The sequence below is a fragment of the Hippopotamus amphibius genome, chromosome 15, assembly GCF_030028045.1.
Source record: "Hippopotamus amphibius kiboko isolate mHipAmp2 chromosome 15, mHipAmp2.hap2, whole genome shotgun sequence".
NCBI classification, from domain to species: domain Eukaryota; kingdom Metazoa; phylum Chordata; class Mammalia; order Artiodactyla; family Hippopotamidae; genus Hippopotamus; species Hippopotamus amphibius.
The window spans coordinates 8993590-9005700 of record NC_080200.1 but is presented as its reverse complement, the minus strand read 5'-3'; the positions used below and the strand labels follow the sequence as shown (position 1 = coordinate 9005700).

At 39.5% G+C, this 12111-nt stretch overlaps 1 pseudogene; it reads right to left on the bottom strand.

Moving 5' to 3' along the window:
* Positions 1-9729: 9729 nt before the first annotated feature.
* Positions 9730-10665, bottom strand: LOC130836187 (olfactory receptor 7D4-like; annotated as a pseudogene).
* Positions 10666-12111: the final 1446 nt, after the last annotated feature.

Genomic DNA, 12111 nt, shown 5'->3' with positions numbered 1-12111 from the left:
GCAGGAAGCTCATCTTGAGCACCCCGAGACAAAGTTCTTCTGCCTCTCCATCAGGCCCAGGCTTTTCCCCAGACTCCCTCCCAGCTAGCTGTGGTGCACTAGCCCCCCCAGGCTGCTTTCACACAGCCAACCCCAGTTATCTCCTTGGTGTCTGTTCTCTGAAGCCCAAGCCTTGGTGCCCAGGCCCCATCCACCACTGCAAGTGAGCAGACTAGTGTCTCAGGCTGGGGAGTCCTGCTTGACATGGATCCTCCATGCAGGAATCTTTCTGCTCTGCCGGCCATGCACCTATTGTTGCTGTCTCCTCCAGGGGCTCCAAAGCTCCCCCATCTGTCCCCGCTAGTGACGGGGCTTCCTAGTGTGTGGGAGCTTTTCCCTCTTCACAGCTCCCTCCCAGAAGGGCATGTCTTCCCGAGATTCCTTTGTCTCTTTTTTCCCCTTTTTTCTTTTGTGCTTCCCTGTTACTTGGGGATTTCCTTGCCTTTTTGGAAGTCTGAGGTTCCCTGCCAGCATTTGGAAGGTGTTCTGTAGGAACTTTTCCACATGTAGATGTATTCTTGATGTATTTGTGGGGAGGAAGGTGATCTCCAAGTCTTACTCCTCTGCCATCTTCCAACTATCGACCAACAATAATCTTTTGAAGTTCAGATTACTTCCCCTTTGTTGCAAAACTCCTGTATCTATGGCTCCCCATGCCTTGCCTCCTCAGAGCAGTTTTCTCAGGGTTACCTGATATGCTGCCTAGTGAGCTTTAAGTCCTAAGAATATCCACAGAATAAAACATAACGCTCAGTTTTCAGTTTATGCAATTTTTTTCAGTCAACAACTGGAACAGCAGAAATTCTTTTCCTCCTGGAGAAAAGTCAGAAAAAAAACTCATTGGAGGCTATCCAAATACTAAAGCACAATGAATGACAACCTACCCCCCTCCCCCACTCCAATGCGCCCTTAGTCAGACCCTGCATGTCCAACCACCTGAATACAGTTGCTCAGGTCACAGCAGACGCCAGAAGTGGGGCCAGGCCTCCCTAAGACGACCCTCCCACCCGGAGGCCTATCCTGAACACTCCTTTAACTTGCTCTTCGAAGGGGTCCTCACATAGGACGGGCTAAACCTCATGATGACCAGCTTGACTTGCTCCATCAGGCCCAGAGCCCGGGGACAAAAAGACCCGCCCAGACCAGTTACCGACACTTCCGCATTCTGCCTAGCCATAGGGGGTGGGGCTACGGGACTCAGGCAGCCAGCCAAGCTCTACCACTGTCAGAAGGGAAATTATAGTTTCTCCCCACGTTGGTGCTGGGGGCCATGGGGTTGCCTCAGAGTGCCAAATGGAAGCAGAAACAGGCCCAGCAAACGAGGCTGAGGCTAGAACTAGGGCTGTGGGCAGGGCTACCAGGAGGGTGGGGCCATACCTGGAAGTGGTTTTGGAGGTGGGAGGAGGCACAGTTCCAGGTTTCGAGGTCTGAACTGCGAGGCTGGAGGTGGGTACTCACACAATAGGATGCTCCTCAAAAGCTTATCTACCTGACTGTCCTCAACTTGCAGGAGCCCTTAGAATAGGATTCTCCCATGTTGGTAAACCATCCAATCCATGAGATGGGCTAGGTCCTCCAATCAATCTTCTATTTAACCTTTATTTCGGCTTTTTTTTTTTTTTTTGGACAGCATGTTAAACTCTAATCATTGATTCCTTTGCATATTCAAAGTAGTGACATTTTTCTGGAAACTTTATGTTCTTAAAGTATGTATTTCTTTTTTTTATTTTTGCCAACTTCCTATCCAGGCCTCCAATAGTAAGTTGAGAAACGGCAGTCATACCAGACATTCTTCACTCATTCAAGAAAGCTCTGAATTTTCTCAGTAATCACTTTCCTGTATATTTCAATGGGTGGCTGCAAAGGAGCTCATAAAGGTCTTTAAAAATACTATTTCTGGGCACATTTTACCAAAATTTTTCGTATACATTATCAAATCTGTCTTATGCATCTATTAAATTGATAATTCATTTGCATCATTAATGTTTCATTTGTTCCATAGAAAATATTCAATTTTTATGTTGCCAGAGGATTTTTTTTTAAACTTCTGGGTTTACTGCCTTGCCTTAAAAATTCTCTTCAAACTCTACATTACATACAGATTTCCCAATTTTCTTCTAAAATTTTTTATTTTTAATGATTTTATTTTATTTATTAATTTTTTTGGCTGCACGATGCTGCTTCCAGGGTATTACTTCCCCAACCAGGGATTGAACCCAGGCCCCAGCAATGAAAGCACCAAGACCTAACCACTGGACCACCAGGGAATTCTCTTTAATGACATCTCAATCTTTAGTCCTCAAAGAATGCTTTTTGGTATGCGATGTGAGACAGTGGATCCAATTGTTTTTCCTCCAGAAAAATGTCCATTTATTGTAGTATAACTTGTTAATAAACTATCCTTGACATACTTACTTGAAATTCCACATTTATTACACAACAAATTTGTATATGTACTTATACCAGGTTTAGAAACTTCTTTGCCAGCAGTATTTACTTATGCCTGTATCAGACTATTTTGATTACAATAGTTTTGTTATTTGACTATTTAGCAGTCAAAATATAATGGAATTTTGATTCCATTATAAAGTACTCTTTAGTTGTTATACTCCCATTTTCATACACCCATAAAATCCAAGCTGCCACGATTCTACTTTCTGTGTCTATAGATTTCTCTTCCCTAGACATTTCATGTAAATATAACAATGTATTTTATTAATAATTTTTTCACTTGTATTTTCAAGGTTTGCATATGATGTTGCATATATCATCTCTTTGTATTGCAGAATGATATTCCATATTATGAATGTGTCATTTTATTTATTCATCAATTGATGAACTTTGGGTTGATTCCACTTTGTGCATAACATGAGTAATCCTGCAATGAAAATTCATGTATGTCCTTTTGTGCATATATATTTTCATTTCTCTTGGGTGAAGAAATATATATATATTTGAGTGGAGAAATATATATATATATATATATATATATATATATATATATATATATCCTATTTTTATTTTCCTGATAAGGAAGGAAAGCCAAACCAATCCAAGTAATCATCATCATTTTTATTCCTTTATGGGTAACTGTTGCTCAATCCCACCAAACCCTTCTGAGGTACACCATGATATGTGTCTCAGAACTTTCCACTCAGTAGATGAAAAGACATCACTTCATATCTGCTACTGGCCAGGGGTGATCCAGGAGGGATTGGCATCCCCACATTTCTGAGTTGTACACTTCTGAATATAGACCATATTCCCTCAGATGTCCCATAGTGTGGTATCAGAGAAGCTTCAGGGCAGGAAGTAGGAGGTATTTGGCATGGGCCTGTGGCAAGGTGCTGTCCAACTGGAGCTGGGCAAAACTTGTCATTGCTTCCATTGAAATAATTACAGCAGACGTGGCCTGAGTAAAAGATGGGACAAGAGGATTTTTACATTGGTGCCAGTATTAGTTTGCTGGGGCTACCAAAACAAAATCCTAAACTGGATGACTTCAGCAATATAAATGTATTTTCTCACAATCCTGGAGGCTGGAAGTTTAAGATCAATGTCCTAGAAGGCTTGGTTTCCTCTGAGGCCTGTCTCCTTGGATTGAAGATGCCCTTTTGCTGCCTCTGCACATGGTCATCCATCTGTGCAAGTGTTTCCTGTACTCTCTCTGTTTCCTAATCTCCTCTTCTTATAAGGACACCAGTGAGATTGGATTAAGGCCCACCCTAATGACCTCATTTTAAATCAATTATCTCTTTAAAGGCACTTTCTCTGAATAGAGTCACAATCTGAGGCACTGGGATTAGGACATCAGCACAGGAATTTTTTTTTTAAAGCTCTTTATTGGAATATAATTGCTTTACACTGCTGTGCCAGTTTTTGAGGTAAGGAGCCACCCTCCCAATCATGGCTCTCTAAATCATCACCCGTCATTGAGTTTATCTCCTTATGCTATACAGGAACTTCCCATGAGCTATCTATTTTACATTTGGTAGTGTATATATGTCTATGCTACTCTCTCACTTTGTCCCAGCTTCCCCTTTGCCCCACCCTCACCCCATGTCCCCAGGTCCGTTTTCTACATCTGCATCTTTATTCTTGCCCTGTCACTGGGTTCAACAGTACTTTTTTTCTTTTTTTTTTAGATTCCATATATGTAAGTTAGCATATGGTATTTGTTTTTCTCTTTCTGGCTTACTTTGCTCTGTATGACAGACTCTAAGTCTAGCCACCTCATTACAAATAACTCAATTTCATTCTTTTTCATGACTAAGTAATATTCCTTTGTATATGTGTGCCACATCTTCTTTATCCATTCATCTGTTGATGGGCGTTTAGGTTGCCTCCACATCCTGGCTATTATAAACTGTGCTGCAATGAATATTATGGTACAAAAAACCATAATCCAAAAAGAAACATGTACCAGCATAGGAATTTTGAGTGAACATAACTCAATCCACCCAAGATGTGTGTAATATACCCTTCTGTAACTCTTCCCTTTTTTTTTAAGATTTATTTTATTATTATATTTATTTATTTATTTATTTATTTTTGGCTGCATTGGGTCATGGTTGTGGCAAGTTGTGGCGGGTGGGGGCTACTTTTCTCTTTAGTGCACGGGTTTCTCATTGGCGTGGCTTCTCTTGTTGTGGAGCATGGTGTGCAGGCTTCAGTAGTTTTGTCTCACAGGCTCTAGAGCTCAGGCTCAGTGGTTGTGGTGCATGAGCTTAGTTGCTCCACAGTATGTGGGATCTTCCTGGCCCAGGGATCAAACCCATGTCCCCTGCATTGGCAGGTGGATTCTTAACCACTGCACCACCAGGGAAGCCCCATTCCCTTTTCTTAATCATGTGAGAAACATGCTGAAGAAGAGGAACCTGATGCTTTCTTGACTATAGTTTTGTATCCTTTTATATTCCATTAGTTACACCATTATTAGATCTGGAACATTTCTTAAAGAGAAAAATTACCTAAAATTTACATGTCATTAAAAGGTATACAGAAAACAAGACATTCAAAAAGTAACAAATGGATTACATCCATTATATAAATTTCTGAGTTATAAATGTCCAATTTGCATAGGTGATGTTTAGTATCAGGCAAAGACTAGGAAAAAGAGAAAAACCTGAACATTTCTATGCTCCCAAGTTCATTTCTTTTTCTTTCTTTTTTTTTTTTTTTTCTTTTCCCCCAGAAGCTGGAACTAGTTTATTTCTAATTCTAGTAATAGAAATGGTGTGGCTGACTTATGCCTTTAAACATTTATTGACTGCTATCTTATAGGTACTGGTATGAAGTTTTGTACAAAATGGAGGCCCAAATTTCATACAGTGTGCATTCTTGTTGGGAGAAACAAAACAACCTATAAACAAATGGTAAAACTAGACTTTGAGATAAGTGCCAATAAAAAAGTAAAGACTGGTCAGGAAAACTATTTTAACATAATGGAAATAATACTTAACCATCTAGCACAATTCCACATGTGGATCAGTGCACGGCATCTATGGTATTATCTCTCAGATACAACTCGTTTGGGGAAGAAAAAAATGTTAGTTTAACCTTGGAAATGTTCAGTTTAATGTGTCTGAGAAACATCCCACTAATAACTTCCACTTGGCAGTGGCATGTGTTAGTCTGGTATTCTGTGTTAATGGCAGCAGTGGTAGAGAGAGTTGGATTTTTATAGAGAGGCAGGTCAGAAAGACAAGATTATGCTTGGCTGAACCTTAGTCATGATGCTTCAGTTCTTGGTTTGGCCCTCACTTCCTAAGAAGTGCCCTTCCAAATTCCTGACCCCTATGCAACACAGATAAGCTCCCATGGGACATTGTCCATTTTGTTGCAGATCACAGTCTAAACAGCCAATGGGATGGACTGTAGCAAATCCTGTTCTGTGTTGCCCACCTCTCCCCTCAGAATTAAAGGCTTATTTTTCCAGGTGCAGGCAGTACAGCCATATGACTGCCCTGAGCCCTCTCACTGAGAACTGCCCTCAGCTAAAGGCTCAATATAATCAATCGCAAGTGTCCTTATAAGAGGAAGGCACTGGGGCAAGAGAGAAATTTCAAGGTGCTAATTGTTTACTTTGAAGATGGAAGGATCACCAGTCAAGCACTGCAGGGGGTCTCTAGAATTCGGAAACAGCAAAAAATTCCCCTCCAATGCCTCCAGCAGTAAAGCAAACTTGCTGATACTTTGTAGAATTCTGATCTCATGAATTGTAAGATAATAAATTTGTGTCATCTTAAGCCACTAGACTTAAGGCAATTTGCTACGGCAGCATCAGGAAACTAATACACTCTCTTCCAAAATCTGATTGCCACTGGCTCAGTCAGGTCCCATCATCTTTCCCTGAATTACTTCAAAAGCCTCATAACTCTTCACTCTGCTTCCCGTTTCTCCCACTCATAGCAGTCCTCAATTCTTTATTATGCCCGTGATTACAGCATGATGCTGGTACTCAATTGCTTTTAGAATCCTTAATATGGCAAACTAGACTCTCAATAGTCTGGCTTCCTTCTACATAGCTGTACTTACTTCTAATAACTCAGTCATAAGTTCCACATAGTCTCCTGAAATGCATTTCTCTTGAATTTCCCCATGCAACTGTGTATGTGCTTTCTTCTTCCTCTAGTCCCCAATTTCCTATCCTCTCTGTTTCCTACCCAAACCCATTACCCAGTTAAATTTCTACTGGATATTTGTTGCTCCAAGCTCAACTATCTCCTCCCATTAGGTATTTTCCCATATCTCAAGTATTGGTGAAAATGTGGAAAAACTGAGACCTTCATTCATTGCTGGCAACACTGTAAAATAGCACAGCCACTTTAAAAACCAGTTTGGCAGTTTTTTGGACATTAAACATAAATTTGCCATAAGACCCACTAATTACTCTGAGATATCTACCCCAAAGAAATAAAAGCACAGTTTAGCACAGAGACATACATGCAAACATTCATAATAGCATTATTCATATTAACGCCAAACTGGTAATATCCAAATATTCATCCAGTGGCAAATGGAAAAACAAATGTGGTACATCCATACATTAGAATACCATTCTGCAATTACAAGCAACAAAATACCCATGTATGTTTTCCACATGAATAACCCTGAAAAATCATTATGCTAACTAAAATAAGCCAGATATAAAAGATCATATATTGTATGATTCCATTTGTATAAGTTAGAAAGGGCCAGTTTATAGAGACAGAAGCAGGTAAGTCGTTGCCTAGGACTGAGGTGGCAGTTGATATTACCTGCAAATGGGCACAAGGGAATTTTCTAGGGTGATAGAAATGTTCTATGGATTGTGCTGAAGTTTTCCTAACTCTATGAATTTAGCAAAACTATTTTTTATAAATTTATTTATTTATTTATTGGCTGAGTTGGGTCTTTATTGTTATGCATGGGCTTTGGGGGCTACTCTTCATTGCAGTGCATAGGCTTCTCATTGTGGTGTCTTCTCTTGCTGTGGAACATGGGCTCTAGGTGCGTGCGTGGGCTTCAATAGTTGTAGCACATGGGCTCAATAGTTGCGGCTCAAGGGCTCTAGAGAGCAGGATCAGTAGTTGTGGTGCAGGGGCTTAGTTGCTCCGCAGCATGTGGGATCTTCCCAGCCCAGGGATCGAACCCATGTCCCCTGCATTGGCAGTCAGATTCTTTTTTTTTTTTTCTTTTTTTAAAGAACTTTTATTGAGATATAATTGATATACAATAAACTGCATGTATTTAAAGTGTATGATTTGATATCTTTTTTCTTATTAGTTATGCATATGGCAGGCTGTTTCTTAACCACTGCACCACCAGGGAATTCCCAGCAAAACTACTGATAACATGTTTTCAATGGCTGAATTTCAGGATATATAAATAATCCCTCAATAAATTTGTTAAATAAATTTTTTAAAGATTTTTTTCCTGGACTTACTCCAGGTGAGTTGAAAAGTTTTACCTTTGTTTTCAGCATGCTTTATTACACACCAATATTATTATGGTTACCACTCTGTATTGCAATCATGTTTACCTCTTTGTTCTCTAGTTGAGTTTTTATGAAGTAGATAATAAATACACTGGGTTAAACTTACTGGAATCAAATAGAACTAAAGCCACACTGAAAATATTTTCCCTCACTAATAATTTATGATTTCCCAGTAATCTGAAGATCTTAGTATATACCCAAAACTTGTTTTGTTTTTATTTTTGTTGTTTTTGCCCCAGAGTCCTTAGTTCCATTCAGTGTATTGTTTGGGCATTCTTCACAGTCTTTATCACATGTCTCAGCTTTGGTTCACCAGAAGCAGATGCCAAGCCAAGGATTCATGTGTAAGCACACTATTGGAAGGCGCAAGGACCGTGGAACATGGCTTAGAGAGAAGAGATACAGGGAAGAAAATACATCCAGTAAGGCTTACTCTATGTCAGCTCCCACAGGAGTGAGCAGAGTTTTCATCCTGTAGGGAAATTCTGAAAAATGGCACAAAATCCAAACTTCAGAATGATCCCAGCTAACGGATGAAGAAGATGGTATACCCCACACCTGTCCATCAAGAACTGTCCCTGGTGGGGCATAATTCTCCCTCAGGTCTGCCATGACACATTGGGAAAAGTAGGTTCCACCTGGTGCTGACAGTCAGGCTGGTGTGCAGTAGGAATGGTGAAGGGATCCCAAGGAATGTAAGAGAAATGCTAACAGCACCTACCACTCCATCCTTCACTGCAGACTCAGTTCTATCAATATTCTTCTCAAAAAGTGGACTACATTCTGAATACCTTCCACAAGTGCATAACTACCACACTTGCTGGCACCTCCAAAGAGTACCCTCTCCCCAAATAAGCCATGAGAGAAAACAAGTTTTATTCTATTGTATTCATTATTAGATGTTTAAGATATTGGGATGTATCTTAAAATTGCAATGATGGGAAATAAAGGTCCAGCAAAAGAAAAGAAAGAGGAAAGGAAGGGAGAGAGGGAGGAAGGAAGAAGGCAAAGGCTGAAGCAATATATCAGAGTTATCCTATGCAATATATTACTGTGAATCATGTGAAAAAACTAAATTTCAAAACTAGATTCCCACTCTTGAAGCTGAAAATCTCAGTTTTCAGGAAAATGTTTATAACAAAGTTAGAAATGTGGGCACAGTGTCAAGTTTCCAGGGTAGATTCCATCCCATTCCCAATCTGTTTGAAAAATGAGATAAATTAGAGAAAATACCTTTTGACAATGTTGTCAAGATAACATAAAACATACACAGAAAACAAGAAAAGCCTTGATATATGAAGCACTTTGGTTATGACTATTGTATGACTTTCATTCTATTTCTTCCAGAGAAAAGCAAACATACAAATTAACATGACGAACATGAACATGTGAGAGGATTTGAGGGGAAACCATGCCACATTTAGTATAAGTACTTCAAATCTACTGTTGGAAATCACCAGAATGGCTGTAAGAAACCCAACCCAAAATGGAAATGTATGTGCTGCAAATAGGAAGGAAGTGTCAAAAGGAATTACTGAGGATGTTGTTGAGCAGAAACTAATACAAAGAGAAATAAAAGCAAGTCATAGGTGCTTTGAGAATGGAAGAAATAAAGCATGTCTTTTAAGGGAGAAAAGAATCAGGAGATTTAAATTCACAAAATTTGTCTTTGGAGCCCACAATGTCCACTTAGTTCTGAGGCCAGTGGCCCATCACAGACAAGGGGCACCTCGGCTGAGGAGCCTTCCCAGGGTCCCCTTCATATCCTTGTTCCTCAGGCTGTAGATGAAGGGGTTCAGCGTGGGGATGACCATGGTGTACATTATGGAGGCGATGGAGCTTCTCTGGGGAGAATGGGTCACAGCAGAAGTGAGATAGACCCCTACACCTGTCCCATAGAACAAGGATACAACAAAGAGGTGAGACCCACAGGTGTAAAATGCTTTATATATTCTCACAGCAGAGGAGATTCTCATTAAAGAGGAGACAATTCGAGAGTAAGAGAAGATGATTCCAGTGAGGGAAAATACACCCAGCAGGGCAGCCGACACAAGCAAGAAGATGTTATTGATGAGGGTGTCGGAGCAGGCCACCTTGAGATTCTGAACCAGTTCACAGAAGAAATGTGGAATTTCAGTGCCAATGCAGAAGGTCAGCTGCCTCAACAGTAAAATATGAAGCAGGGCAACCCAGGAAATGATGAACCAACACATTAGAACCAGGAGGCAACAAAGGAGAGGGTTCATGATGACCATGTAGTGTAGGGGGTGGCAGATGGTGACAAGTCAGTCACAGGCCATCACAATCAGGAGGAAACCATCCATTACAGCAAAAATCATTAAAAAATACACTTGAGTGAGGCATCCTATGTATGAGATGTCTTTGCTGTGTGCCTGGATGTGTACTAGAGTCTTCAGGATAGTTGTGGAGACAAAACAGATGTCAACAAAGGACAGGCTGATGAGGAGGAAGTACATGGGAGTGTGGAGGGAGGTCAGAGTTGATAGCCAGGATGATGAGAAGGTTCTCGAGCACAGTGACAGGTACATGGACAGTAACACGCCAAAGAGGAGGAGCTGCAGTTCAGGATCGTCTAAGAGGCCCAGAAGGAAGAACTGCAGTACCACTGTGTGGTTTCCTGCTCCCATGTAGCTGATGTGTCTGCTGGGGAAGGAGGCAGTAGCAGTGTTCAGATAATAGCCAAGTAGCCCCTGAGCTTGTCATCACCTCTATGATTCCACGTTTAAGTCGATATCCTTCATTGTCTATTAGTCCTTCCAATGACAGTGATTGACGTAACCAAATGGTAGAAATTTTTCATTTTAAATATATTTATTTAGCTGTTTTAAAATTCAGCAGAAAAAAATTTTATCATCTACTCACTGGTTCTGTTTTTTTTTATTGAAGTATAGTTGATACATAATGTCATGTTAATTTCTTCTGTACAGTAAAGCAAATCAGTTATACATATATATGTATACATATTTATATTCTTTTCCATTATTATTTATCTCAAGATATTGAGTATAGTTCCCATGGTATACAGTAGGACTTTGTTTTTTACTCATTGTTTCTAACTCTATATGAAGCTGTGGATATAAATTGATTTCTTTTATGATATGATGCTTGCAAAATGAATGAAGACATTTATTTAATATCTTTTCTTTTTGATCTCCATACTTCCTTCATTCAAATAGCTCAATATTAGGTATTAAGACAGGGATTCCCACTCAGATAAAATTAATTCTATGACATGCTGCTTCTTGTTGTGATAGTTCTCTCTCAAGGGCCTGAAATGCCTTATTATTTTGTTTTCTAAAAATGTACTTACTGCTATTAACTTCTTTGTGAGGAATTAAAAATGCCTTTGTGCACAGTAAGATGCCAGTATTATTATTACTAACCTATTACCTTTATGACAATTATTTTTGATACACAACTTTCCCAAAGTATGATATAAAGATGCCTTTCGGATAATGGAATCTTGACTTAGAATCCGTAGAAGAGAATTTTGGTTCATCAACTTATATAACTTTGTAACTTATGTAACTACATAACTTTGACCTTGGCGAAATTATGTAACCTTTCTTAGCTATAGATACCTCACCTCTACAATGGATGTAATAAATATTCCCAGTATTGTAAGACTGATGAGTGAATTAAATGAAATGATGCATGCAGTTATTCTAGTGTGGTTGTTGTGACATACAACACATGATAAATGTGAGCTTCTTAACAAAAAAATAAATCTGTCTTTTGTAACTGTCATTAAGCATTATTCCCCTTATACAGAGGCAGCCAGTCTGTTACCTGTTTGGCCTCAATGTGGCACTTTTAGTTAATGATGATCCCTATGGCTCCCTCTTTCAGATACCATCTGCCAGGTGGATTCTGCCAAGAAGAGGGAAATCCATGTGGACTACATACCTGAGAAGGGTAAAGAAAATCACAAAATCACAAAATTAAATCCAATGGAAGTGTCAGATTGTGTTGTATTATAAATCAGCACAGTTAATTGTAAAAGAAATGATTGATAGATTTGATTTAAAATATTCAAAGCTTCTACAAAATAAATTTAAAAAATCCTTAAAAAA